Genomic DNA, 12,677 nt, shown 5'->3' on the forward strand with positions numbered 1-12,677 from the left:
TTTATTTCTCAAAACAATATTTCCGAAAGGTTCACTTGGCACTTTATTCAAGATCAAATAAACAGAGTTTGCACCCTAGCCTCACATGGTGCCACTTGGGCCCTGCGATGACTGGAGAGTGGAAAGGTAGAGAATGGAACATATCTATTCCTGTAGTTCTGACCTGTTGGCAACTGTGTGCTTTACCTAAGCAATTTCGAACCACATGGTATTCAACCTTCCACAGATTGGACAATGGCCTTCTGAAACCTCAGAGTTACAAGGAGCCTTAGGGCTGTGAGGTAGCCTTCCACAACATCTCTAGTGTCATTAGCATTCTTACTGGCAGAAAGGAGCTCCTGCCTCAGCCCCCAATGACAAGGCTTCTGGTTGATGTGACCAGGGAATTGCAGTCAGTCCAACCGTGAAAGTGCTGCTAGGAATGATTATGCCTCTTGTTCTCTTGCCAAAGAAGTTTTTATTTCCTTTATGCCAAAAATTCCCTAATGTGGAGTATACAACAGCACATACTGTTTAACAAAGGCCTCAACTAAGCTGAATACTCTATGTTTTCTGTATAGAGTAATCTTTATACCTGGCCCATCAATTATGTGTTAAGTTTGGTGCACACATTAAGTAATATTACATTTGTTACAATAGAGTACATAATTATAAACACTGTGCTGCATGGGAATGGATATTTAATGTTTGACACATTGACATTTGGTATAAAAAAAGTCTGCCTTTTTGTAAGCAAAAAAGAGAAAAAGAGCAGCTAATAAAACCACTGAAAAAAATGAAAGAGGACTTAATCACTCCAAGAGTCAATATCTGAGTGATGGAAAGAGGCGTTGAAGTGGGAGAAGTGAAGTGGGGATAAATGGCCTCCTGTGGTAATTTTAATAAAAGTTAGCTTGACTTAAATATCCTCAGATACAATTTCCTTCCTCCTCCAAGTGGGTTGTGCATGACTGGGCTTCCACACTCCAAAGAGGAGTTCCACTTCAAGGGTGTTGCATTTGTTATGTTTCTGTTATCCTCAGGATTAACTGTAGTATGAATGTGTATTCCTCATTCAGCTCATCCTTCTCCCTGTGCTGAGAAAGGTTTGGTCTTCTGGTGTGGACTGAGAACTTCCGAGTCACTCTGCTGGTGCCCCTTTATGGGTCAGTGCTTAGAGAGAGAGAGGTCAGTGGCTGGCAGTGCAAGGGTCAGCTGCAGGAATTTCCCCAATCAGATCCAAACATTATGTGGTGGGTAGGTGCCCCAAGAGCCACAACTGCATCCTTGAGTTACTACTCTTGGCAACTCTCAGAAAAGAAGAGGAACTAATGTGTTGACATAGACACAGAATACATATTTTAAGTGCATAGAAGCCAGGTGCAAAAGCCGTATGTACAATGTGATCTTATTTTAATAAAAACATTTATTAAATATGAGTAGGGAAAATATGTGAGAATATACACTGAATATTGTCATTAATTATCTCTAGTGGTAGTGAGTTTGGGTGGATATGTGAATAAAGAAATTTTTCACTTTCTAAATTATTAATTTCTGTAATGTTAGAATTTTATTTTTTTAAAATTTAATTAATTTAATTTGTTTTGAGACAGAGTCTCAAAGTCTGGGCTACTCTTGTTGCCCAGGCTAGAGTGCTGTGGCATCAGCCTAACTCACAGCAACCTCAAACTCCTGGGCTCAAGCAATCTACCTGCCTCGGCCTCCTGTGTAGCTGGGACTATAGGCATGCGCCACCATGCCCAGCTAATTTTATATCTATATGTTTTTAGTTGTCTAGCTAATTTCTTTCTATTTTTATTAGAGACAGAGTCTCACTCTTGCTCAGGCTGCTCTTGAACTCCTGAGCTCAAATGATCTGTTTACCTCGGCCTCCCAAAGTGCTAGGATTACAGGTGTGAGCCACCGTGCCTGGCCGAAATTTTATAACAACGAGTATGTCTTTTGAATCAGGAAAAAAAAAAACTTTTATAAAAAGAGTTACATGCAAACACATCTCTTGTTTTTCATCATTTGGGAGGATTTACTCCTGAGACTAGTGGTTTACAGACAAAGAGACATTACTTATGTGACCCTGCTGGATATACATTTGCTTTTATTTCATTGAAATATTGTTTTCTCCTAAGTGTAGAAAGGAAAGAAAAAGACATAACATTTGAAATAGTAGAAATAAGTAAATGGTAAATAAGTAGGGATGCAGAAAATACAACACTTAAAACTTACTATGTGCTTGGCATTTTGTTTAGTTTAAGTTGTTTATAAACATTTAATCCTTATAACAACCTTATGAGTCAGGTATTCTACAGATCCCATTTTACAGATGAAAAACGGCAGGCACAAAAAACATATACTGTATTAATTTAAAAAAATCAGCTATTGATTTGTTATATTACAGCACAAAAAGTATGCTATGAAGTTAGTTCACTAGAGGAAACCTAAAGAAAGTAAAAAGAACACTGGTGATTTGACACAATTTCAAAAATTATGCACACATTGAATGATAATCTCAATGTCTGAAGTTTCAAAATATGCAAAGGCAACCACAGATTTGATTTAATACCCTCATTGTAATTCAGATCAGATGAGAAAGTCAGAGTTCAGTAAAATGAAATCACAGATGAGCAGCCAAATGGCAAACAGTGAATGCAGCCACAGAAATGTTTCTGGTTGGGTTATCGTCTTCCACTGGAATTTTGCTGTCAGTACCACATAGAATATTTTCTAGGCTAATATTTTAGAAGTTATGGGTAATCTTTTTTATTTTTATTCATGTATTTATTATTTTTGTGGTCCATTACTTTATAGAATGGAGGTTCCACAGTGTTGGATCATTGTTTTGTCCACTAATGTATCCCAAGTACCTAGAACAATACCTGAAACGTGGCAGACACTCAATAAATATTTATAGAATGAACTTAGATTAAAAACACTTAAAAGTAGCTTGAGCTTTGTTCTTACCACATCAATGGCTTAATAACTGGGATATCAACCTAAAATACTCGTAAGTGTACCAAACGATCACGTCAATATTTATTGAATTCTACTGCACCAAAATAGTTAAGCTGTCATCTATTAAAATTTATAAAAATTAAATCTCCCTAAGATTATTGGGAGAGTAGCTTAATCTGTGTGATTAGTTAATTGTCTAAACATTTTTTTGAAACAACTAAACTGTGTTTAGTGAAGATACCACATTTTAGTATAAGGTAGAAACTACAGATAGCCCTTGAAGCTCATTGGCTTCAGGTTCATTTGTTTGCCCATTCACATATTAAGCAGTTAATTGAGTGTCAAGCATTATGTTAGACACTTGTATTAAAAAGGAATAATAATTCATCCATTTGACCATCCATCCATCACAAATATTTATCAAGTCCCCTACTATGTATTAGGCACTGTGCTAAATGTTTTATGTATATTAGTGGTTCTGCATGGGGACCATTTTGCCTTCCAGGGGATACCTGGCAATGTCTGGAGACATTTTTGGGTGTCATAACTGGGGAGGGAGTTGCTACTGGCATCTGTGGTAGGGCCCAGGCTTGCTGCTAAACATCCTGCAATACCCAGGACAGCCCCCAGAACAAAGAATGACTCAGCCCCAAATGTAATAGTACAAGGTTGAGAAAGCCTAATGTACATTATTTAATCCTTCAACAACCCTATGTTGTAGGTAGTATTCTAATCATCTCCTTCTTATAAATAAAGGAACTGAGGCTTGTAGTGGTCAAGTGACCAAGGCCCAACATTCATATGTGGTCGAGCTGTGACTCCAAAGCTGTGTCCTTAAGAGTTATGGTATACCACTCCTTGGATAAAAAAAAAAAAAATCCAGGGCGGGATGGGGGTGGGGGAGGAAGGAAAAAAGGGAAGCTGTGAAAGCAGGTGGATAACAAATCAAGAATAAATTGTTATCACATAAAGCATTCAGGGAGGAGAGAAGAGCAGGGAGGATAAAGCAGAAATAAAATGATGCTAAAAAACAGATGGTACTTTTATGGATACATCGAAAGGAAATGGGGCTAGAGAAAGAAATAGAACTGTTAATAAACAAGGAGGAGCTCTAAATTGCATGAAAAAAAAAAGCATGTAATCCTGAGCTCTTAACATCTACATCTCCCAAAGGAAGCAGATATGAACAAATTGGGAAGTAGTGAAGAAAGAGTTATTGATTAGAAGCAGCCCAGTAGAAATGTGAAATATAGATTTACAACGTATTAGGAAGTAGGTTCACAAACTTACTGACTCACTTAGAATGATTTATTCTTGAGATTTGAGGTAACTGCAAAGATTTGAACAAAATAAATACTGTAATGATATTTAAGACACACAGGGACTGTGAAAGAACTTATTAGATGCCACAGGAACTTCGCTTGAGTATTATTATTTAGTCAGCAAAATCAATATGAATTGATCACCACGGACCCTGTCTAAAAAGTATGAGTCACAGAAATACCAAAAAGCCCTCATTATAAGGTAGATTCACATCCAATGCTACGCTCTCATGAATGCCAGGATTGGGTTAAAGCAAGGCCAATTATACATCTGAACTTGACCAGCTGTGTTTTGTTGCCACAATTACACTACATAATGCATCTATTAGATGGAATAACTTGGCTCAATTTAAAATCACAATGGGAAGAACTAAATCACGTGGATCAAACAAACCATGGTTGAACACTTTTAAATTTGTCGTTGTAGAGACAGATACATCTCTAGAGGCAGACCACAAAGAGGATACATCTTGAGCCCTAGAAACTGACTGTAGACTTCAGGCTTTTTAAATTTTTGCAAATTCTAAGTTATTCTAGAGTCTTAAAGTTTTCTCTAATAACTAACATACATTTCCCTCTTGCCCTTTATTTATTTATTTTAAACTATTATTATTTTTTTACTTAAAAAAATTTTTTTTAGAGATGGAGTCTCGCTATGTTGCCCAGGCTGGAGTGCAGTGGCTATTCACAGATGCGCTCCCACTACTGATCAGCACTGGAGTTTTGACCTGCTCTGTTTCCCACCTGGGCCCCTTCACCCCTCCTTAGGCAACCTAGTGGTCCCCTGCTCCCGGGAGGTCCCCTTGCCCTTTAAACTCACTTTATCTTGTTTTCTCTGGGATAATCAGAAATGCAATAAATACAATGTTCTTAATGATTAAATTATCCTTCCCACCATATTTTTTGTTCCAATTCTTTGAACTATTTTTAGTGGCCTCACTATAAACTAAACTTGTAATCATTTTAATGAAAAATATGGTTTAAAGTTATAAAAGCAATAGCTTTTATAAAATACCAAAACAATACAAATGTGTTTAAAGTAGGAAGTTAATTTATTTAATTAGCCAATTACTTATTAATGAATTTTTAGGTTACCTTTAATTTTGCTATTAAAATGATGCTGAAATGGACAGCCTTGTATATCTATTTTTATAGGTATTCTTTTTAAGGATAAATTCTTACAGACTGGATTGCTGGCACATTTTGATTTCTGATAGATATCCAAATGTCCTCAAAATAATGGTACCAATCCTCACCGACAATACGAAAATACTTATTTCTCTCTTTCTCCTTGCTAATAAAAAGAAATGCTAATAATAATAGTAATGGCTAATATTTACTGTTTACTACGTGATAGGCACTTTTCTAACCATTTTCTTTTTTCTTTTTTTTCCAGCATATTATGGAGGTACAAATGTTAAGGTTACGTATATTGCCCTTGCTCCCCCACCCCCTGAGTCAGAGCTTCAAGCGCGTCCATCCCCAAGATGGTGTGCATCACACTCACTGTGTATGTATATACTCACCCCCTCCCCTCTCCCACCTGCCTGACACCCGATAAATGTTATTCCTGTATGTCCACTTGGGTATTGATCAGTTAATACCAATTTGCTGGTGATCTAAGCATTTTCATGTACAACCTAAGATATTATAAATCTTTAATCTTTGCCAGTACAAGGCAAAACCACCTCTTTTGCACTCACCAGCAAACTGGTATTAACAGATCAATGCCTAAGTAGACATATAGGAATAATATTTATCGGGTGTCGTGCAGGTGGGAGGGGGGAGGAGGGGATGGGTATATACAACCACAACGAGTAAGATGTGCAACGTTTGGGGGATGGACACGCTTGAAGCTCTGACTCGAGGGGGAGGGGAGGCATGGGCAATATACATAACCTTAACACTTGTACACCCATAATATGCTGAAATAAAAAAAATTACAAATACAAAAAAAAAGATATTAAAGACACTGAAAAGATATATGAAAAAAAAAATAGACTCCTGGATTGATTTCATGCCATTTAGGAGTCATAGAAGTCAAGTTGTCTAGAATGACTTTGTCCATCCAAAGATTATAAAAATGTTTTTCTACATTTTATTTTAGTGTATGTATGTGCTTATTCAGTTAACGAATTTACTTTTACTATTCAGAATGGTCTTTGTGGCAAAGGTCTATGTCCAGCTTTCCACCACACGTATGTGCTTCTCTTCCGAGGTGCAGCGTTGTCCTTGGAAGGTGACTGCCCATCCGGGGACCTTATTTCCCAGATCCCCTTGCCTCTGGGTGAGGTGAGGAGACTAATTCTAGCTAATGGAAGGTGAGTGGAAATGTTGTATGCCACTTCCAGGCTTAGGGGGAGTATATGTGTTTTATCACTTTCTCTTTACCAATCTGTCAACTGTGTGTTGGTACTAACGATGCCCTTGGAATGGTGGAGATGGCAGTGCCTTTGTTAGCCTGGGCTCCTGCATGACTGCACAGAGCAGAGCTTTTCCCACACCTCCCAACCCCCAACAAGGAGCATCTTCATTGGACTATCACAAGCAAGAAATAAACTTCTCTTTTGTTAAGTTACTGGAATTTGGAGATGCATATGTTATAATAATTAACATTACCTTATACAATCTTTAACTTTTATGGAATTTATGTTTGTCTCTGTGGTGAAGTAGAGAACTAATCTCACCTTTTATGCCATATGATAGTCCATTTTTCCAGTACCATCCAAATAAAAAGTCTGTCCTTTTCCAAATGTTTCCATATATTTATTGAGAAACCTGTTTTTGGATTCTATTCTGTTTTATTGCCTATTCCTGAATTAGTACAACACTAGACATCTGATATGGTAAGATTCCTTCAATGTTATTCTTTTTCAAAAATATCAGCAATTATTGTAAACCTATTGATTTTCCCAAGTGAATTTCAGAATAAATTTATCAAGTTAAAAAGTTCTGATACAGATTTTACATTAAATTTATAAGTTGACATATTTTTCTTTATTGCCTCTCTTATCACAGATCCATTTCGTTTATTCTGCCTCCACAGCATCTCCCACATGTAATTTTCTCTTCCTCAATCAGGCCTATGGTACCTCCCCCTTGGCTGTCCCTATAACCTCTGACCTTGTCTCCACTCTCTTGTCTTTTCTTTCTCTAAACCATATTGTATTCTATTGCCAGATAAAAATGTTACGGTGATTATATTATTTCTCTGATAAGAAAAAAAACAAAACCAAAAAAGTTCCAGTATCTAGAACAAAGATCAAATTCAGCTGCCTAGCGTTGAAAGTGCTCTATAAAATGCTGCTGCCCTTCCTGGAAAGCCCTTCCCCCTCCCCTGTCTGGCTAATTTCTACTTGCTTGTGGAACTCTGCACAGGCATCAACCCATTCAGGAAGGCTGCTTTCACAGCATGGCGGGCACCCAGTGTTCTGTGGTATGCCTCTGTCATAACACTCACTATCACTACCGAGGATTCTAGTAGTAGTCAGTTTACTTGTTGGTCTCTTCTACAGTATACCGTAAGAAACTGACGGCAACAGAAGGGCTTATTTTTATTTGTAACCTCAGTGCCTAGCTTAGTACCCATTGTACTGTAGATGTTCAAAACTTATTTAATGGATACTTATTTGATGAGTTATTTGCTTTTAGCAATACTCAAAAAAATAGAATACAATTTTATAATTTTGAGGGTCTTAGAAATAATATATTTAAATCTCCCTCATTTTGCAGTTTAGAAGCTGGGGTACAAACACACAAAATTTAAACATTCCATGTGTTAAAAAAAGAACCCACACAGATTGAGATGCAAAAAACAAACATGGAAAAAACTTTCTAACATATATGATGATGGACAATGATGTTTATATAGCTTTAATATATAAACATAAACTAATAAGAAAACATATTAATAGAAAATTGGACAGAAGGCATAAATATAAATTTACCATAGGATGGAGTAAAAACGACCAATAAATACAAAAAAAAGTTCTTTGCAATTTCTCGTTTGGAAATTTAAAATAGCAATAAGTTACCATTTCATTCTATCAAACTGACAGTTTAAACCAGGGGCAGGGAACCTGTGGCCTTAAGGCCACATGTGGCCTTGTAGGTCCTTAAGTGTGGGCTTTTGATTGAATCCAAATTTTACAGAAAAAATCCTTTTATTTTTATTAATACTTTTTTTTGTCTTTTATATTTTTATTTTATTTTTAAAATGAACTTATTTAAAATATGAAAGAATAAAATAAGTTTCAACAAAATTATGCTCCCAGATTGACCAGCACAATTAGAACAATAGTAAGCCAAAAGGGCTAAATTGATGGCTTCTATGCTCATGACTTAGTTTCAACTTCCCTGCCTGACTGGCACCACTGTGGCGAGAGTTTTTAGTGGTCAAGTATCCCAGTCTGTTATCATCTTTTGACAACAGTGCGCTGTGTTTCTGTTTGAAGTGGAATTTGTGAATAGTTGCACAGCTTGATGATATTTTTTAATTCTGTCTGCTTAACAGCCCATCATGTCAAAGAAGACCAAGAGAACTCTGAAGGAAGAAAACAGATTTTTAAATGAGGATTGGGAACTGCAATATTATCTTGTTTCTGCTAAAGATAAGATGATTTGCTTGCTCTGTGATCCTGTAATATCAACATTAAAGAAATTCAGCGCCCATCAGAGTTTGTATTGCTGAAATTAAAAGATGAAAAGCAAAAGCAAAGACAATTCTTTCAAGCGCAATAAGACCTGAAAATAATGCTACTGAAGCAACTTATAAAGTAACTTACATGCTTGGGAAAAAGGGAAGCCACTAAGTGATGTAAAAGTTGTGAAAGAATGAATTGTCGAAGTTGTAGGATGCTTAGACTCCAATACTGTTTCAAAGTACAAATAACATGTCTCTTTCAAGGAGAACCATAATTGATGGGCAGCATGAATTAGCCTCAACTTAACAAAACAACTTCATGCAATACTTCAAAAGGAAAATATATATTATTCAATTGCTTTGGATGAATCAACTGATGCTACTGACTGAGCGTAGGTTTTATATTTCATTTGGGTCATAAGAGAAGATTTTCTTTGCTATGAAGAGTTACTCGCTTTGGGTACTCATGGGAAATAGATACCTTCAACAACTTCCAAGATAAATGTCATGGACTTGGACCAAATTTGGTGAACTTAGTGAGTGTATGTACAGATGGTGCACCTTCCATGACAGGAAAACATGAAGGGTTTATTGCACAGATCCAGATTGCTCTCATTTCTTTTCATTGCATCTTGCACCAGTGAAATCTCTGTGCTAAAGGTACTATTTTAAGTGATACTTTGCAACAAGTTATAAGTATTGTTAACTACATTCCTGCAAATATAACACTGCATCATTAGTTTCATAACATGCAAAAGTTGAACACTGGGTATTCAGTGTGGATTTGCCTTATCATTCTAAAGTGCATTGGCTATCACAGGGACAGGTGTTAGCCAAAATTTTGTGTCTGTAAGAACAGAGAGTCAAATTTTATGAACAACAGAATCAGAAACGTGAATTATTGAGAGATTTCTATAGGAATGTAGCATTTCTGTATGATATCATGTCAAATCAAAAGGACTTGAATATTTCTTTGCAAGATAAAAATAAGTCTATATATGATATGTGGCAAAAAACTGAATATTTTCCCAGTTAGCAAAGGTCATTGATGAGCAGGATGATATATGTGAATCATTTGAATAATATGCAGCTGTTGTGGACCTATTAATTGGAGAATACAATGAAGAGTTCACTGACTTTGAGCATCATGACATCACACTCAAATTATTATAGCATTTCAGTCTCCTAGTTGTTATCACCAAGGCACCTAAAGAACTACAGAAGGAATTGATTGAGCTCTCAGTAAATGATATTTTAAAGTCATGGATGCTAAGAAAGATCCAATTGAAACATGGAAAAATGCAGTAGAATATCCATGCCTTCACAATGTGCCCGAAAAATGCTTCCTTGCTTTTCAACCACTTATTACTGCAAATCTACATTCCCCTATCTAACCCAAATCAAGATGCCTTCATGTCACAGATGACTGATACCCATCTGGAGGATCAACTGAAACCTCAGACCTCCCTGCTCCAACCAAATATTCAAATGGTTTCCAACAAAAAGCAGTCACAGCAAAGTCATTAGAAGATCAGTTAACTTTAAAATTAACAAATGGTTTTAATTTTTTGAAGTTATTAAGTACATAGTAGTTAGATTTTTACAAACTAATATACATTTTTAAGTATATCTGATTGAAGTTTCTTGAATGTAGCCTTATTTGATTACAGCTAAATTAATGCGGCCTTCCAACATGAAAAGGTTCCCCATTCTTGGTATAAACAAATGAATTGTCAGTACTGGCAATGAGAAGAAGAAAATGTTCTTTCAAGATTTTATGTAAGTGTAAAGTGCTATAATTTTTTTGGGGGAAAGCAACTGACATTGTCTGCCAAAACTATTAACAATGTATATACGTATTATTTTAGCAATTTTAATTCCAGGAATTTATCTGAGTGAGAATATTGTAGATGTAAACAAAAGTGTGTATCAGCATGCTTATTATACTCTTATTAGTAGCATAAAAAGTTAGAGGCAATCCAGATTTCTAATAAAAATGTATTAATCAAAACCCACATGGTACATTCCTTCTAAAGCATGGGCTGTGGGGCTCATGTGCCTGAGTTCCAACCCTGGCTCTGCTTCTTATTAGCTGGGTTACCTGGGTTAAGTTACTGAATTTCTCCGTGCATCAATTTCTTTATCTGTAAAATGAGGATAATAATAGTACCTATGCCACAGAGTTGTGAGAATTAAATAAGTTAACATGTGAAACATCTCATTACAGTGATAACTCATAATAAATTTTAGCTAATTTATTATTACTATTATTATTACCATGGATACTATGCAACCACAAACCCTCAAGTTTTAGAAGAATATTGATGAGATAAAATGTTTCCAATGCATTATATAAAAAATTGATTACATAGGATGATTCCAGTTTCGCCCCCAAAAGGATAATAATATTTTCTTATTGTATATATGAAAATAAATACCATAAGTACATATATACCTTTATGTTAATGGTGATTACCTTTTAGGTGGTGGGATTATGTATAAAATTTACTTTCTTCAAAAATATACTCTTTTGTCCAAATGATGTACAATAACCTTGTATTGCTTTTGTAATAAAAAAAAGAGAATAAATATTTATTTAAAATAAAAATCTATGACCCAGGAAGGTTAGCACATTGGCCAAGGTAATTTATTTAGTCAGTGGTGGGAAAATAGAAGGGAAATGGGCAACAATTATTGAGTACCTCTGATGTATGAGGCTATGTGGAGTGCTCAGGACATTTGCTCTATTTCATTACTTCTCCATAACAGCCCTCCAAGGAGGCACAGAAGTTATGAGTGTGAACTTCATGTGAGACAGCTCAGGGATTCCTAGTTCAATCCTTTCCTAGTTGTGTGACCTCAGCCCTATTAATCTTGCTGACTTGGAGTCCTCTCCTGTAAACAGGGGACAGAATGATTTTTTCCCCCCACGGGGCTATTGTGAAGATTAAATGAGATAATACATACAAAGCCCTTCGCCTGTCTTAGTGTGCCTGGTATCATGTCAACTCTCAACCTAAAAAAAGTTATTTTACAGGTATACCTCTTCACTTTTTCTAGATGAGTAAATTGATACAAAGAAAGTTCAAGAATCTTATCCAAGGTCATTTAGCTAATAAATGGAGCCAAGAACCAAACTCCTATCTGTCTGCTTCCAGAGCACTTACATTTCATTCCATGCTTCTCTTTTTGTAACTTTTATCTAGTAGAAAGACTAGTAAATAGGGAAATAGGCAGTCAACAAAGGCTTCAAGTGAAATTCCAAGAAGTAAAGTATCATTAAGAATGGGGAATATAGGCTGGGCGCGGTGGCTCACGCCTGTAATCCTAGCTCTTGGGAGGCCGAGACGGGCGGATTGCTCAAGGTCAGGAGTTCAAAACCAGCCTGAGCAAGAGCAAGACCCCGTCTCTACTATAAATAGAAAGAAATTAATTGGCCAACTGATATATATATAAAAAAAATTAGCCGGGCATGGTGGCGCATGCCTGTAGTCCCAGCTACTCGGGAGGCTGAGGCAGTAGGATCGCTTGAGCCCAGGAGTTTGAGGTTGCTGTGAGCTAGGCTAACGCCACGGCACTCACTCTAGCCTGGGCAACAAAGTGAGACTCTGTCTCAAAAAAAAAAAAAGAATGGGGAATATATATATGACTTGCAAATGGTTGATATTCAGGTAAAATTTAGCAAAAATCTTGTAATTAACAGATTATTATATTTTACATTGTCCCAATGGGACAGCACATTGTGATAGAGAGGTCAGCCTGTCTTG

The 12,677-nt window shown here is 36.3% G+C and overlaps 1 protein-coding gene across 5 annotated transcripts in view; it reads right to left on the minus strand.

Moving 5' to 3' along the window:
- The window catches only part of KCNQ5 (potassium voltage-gated channel subfamily Q member 5), a 510,994-nt gene that overhangs the window by 102,553 nt on the left and 395,764 nt on the right, over positions 1 to 12,677 (minus strand). The gene's annotated exons all lie outside the window — the stretch shown is intronic.

This window comes from Microcebus murinus, chromosome 5, assembly GCF_040939455.1.
Source record: "Microcebus murinus isolate Inina chromosome 5, M.murinus_Inina_mat1.0, whole genome shotgun sequence".
Taxonomy (NCBI): Eukaryota; Metazoa; Chordata; class Mammalia; order Primates; family Cheirogaleidae; genus Microcebus; species Microcebus murinus.